The 989-nt window shown below is 43.0% G+C and overlaps 1 non-coding gene across 1 annotated transcript; it reads left to right on the top strand.

Moving 5' to 3' along the window:
- Positions 1-399: 399 nt before the first annotated feature.
- On the top strand, positions 400-506 carry LOC127116103 (small nucleolar RNA R71). Its single transcript, XR_007801086.1, has one exon. It is a non-coding gene; the product is annotated as a small nucleolar RNA R71 (small nucleolar RNA).
- Positions 507-989: the final 483 nt, after the last annotated feature.

The following is a 989-nucleotide window of genomic DNA, read 5'->3' as shown; positions in this document are numbered from 1 at the left end:
TGAGCATAGTTTACTTGTTCTGCTTGGATTCCTGTTAAGAGTTGACAATCTGTAGGAGTGTGACCTTGGATTCCGCAGACTTCGCAATTCTGAGTTATAGCAACCACGGCGGATGGAGGTGATACATTTAAACTTTCAATTTTCTGGACCAGAGCATCCACTTTTGCATTAACATGATCAAGGTTACTTATCTCGTACATGCCGGTTTTCGTTTGAGGTTTTTCCACCATTGTTCGTTCGGTCCCCCACTGATAGTGGTTTTGGGCCATGCTTTCGATAAGCTGGTAAGCATCAGCATAAGGTTTGTTCATTAGTGCACCACCTGCAGCGGCGTCTATTGTTAACCTTGTATTGTATAAGAGACCATTATAGAATGTGTGAATTACTAACCAGTCTTCTAAACCATGGTGTGGACAAAGTCTCATCATGTCTTTGTATCTTTCCCATGCTTCGAAAAGAGACTCGTTATCTTTCTGTTTAAATCCATTTATTTGGGCTCTTAACATAGCTGTTTTGCTTGGCGGAAAATATCGGGCAAGAAAAACTTTCTTCAACTCGTTCCATGTGGTGACAGAGTTGGAAGGGAGAGACTGAAGCCATCTTCTAGCGCTATCTCTTAATGAGAAAGGAAAGAGACGAAGTCGAATTGCCTCTGAAGTGACACCATTAGCTTTAACAGTATCAGCGTATTGGACAAATACGGATAAATGAAGGTTTGGATCCTCGGTAGGATTTCCAGAGAATTGGTTCTGTTGTACTGCCTGCAACAACGAAGGTTTAAGTTCGAAGTTGTTTGCTTCGATTGCGGGCGGAGCAATACTTGAATGCGGCTTATCTTGTGATGGAGCGGCGTAATCTCTAAGAGCACGAGTTGGTTCTGCCATCTCGGGTATCGAAGGGAAAATGTTTTTGAAATCAGGAAGTTCGACAGGAGGGAGGTTGTTTGCAGCACGATATTCCCGAATTCGTCGTAAGACTCGGAGATATAG

Source organism: Lathyrus oleraceus, chromosome 1 (assembly GCF_024323335.1).
Source record: "Lathyrus oleraceus cultivar Zhongwan6 chromosome 1, CAAS_Psat_ZW6_1.0, whole genome shotgun sequence".
In the NCBI taxonomy this organism is placed as follows: domain Eukaryota; kingdom Viridiplantae; phylum Streptophyta; class Magnoliopsida; order Fabales; family Fabaceae; genus Lathyrus; species Lathyrus oleraceus.
This window is presented reverse-complemented; position numbering and strand designations above follow the sequence as displayed.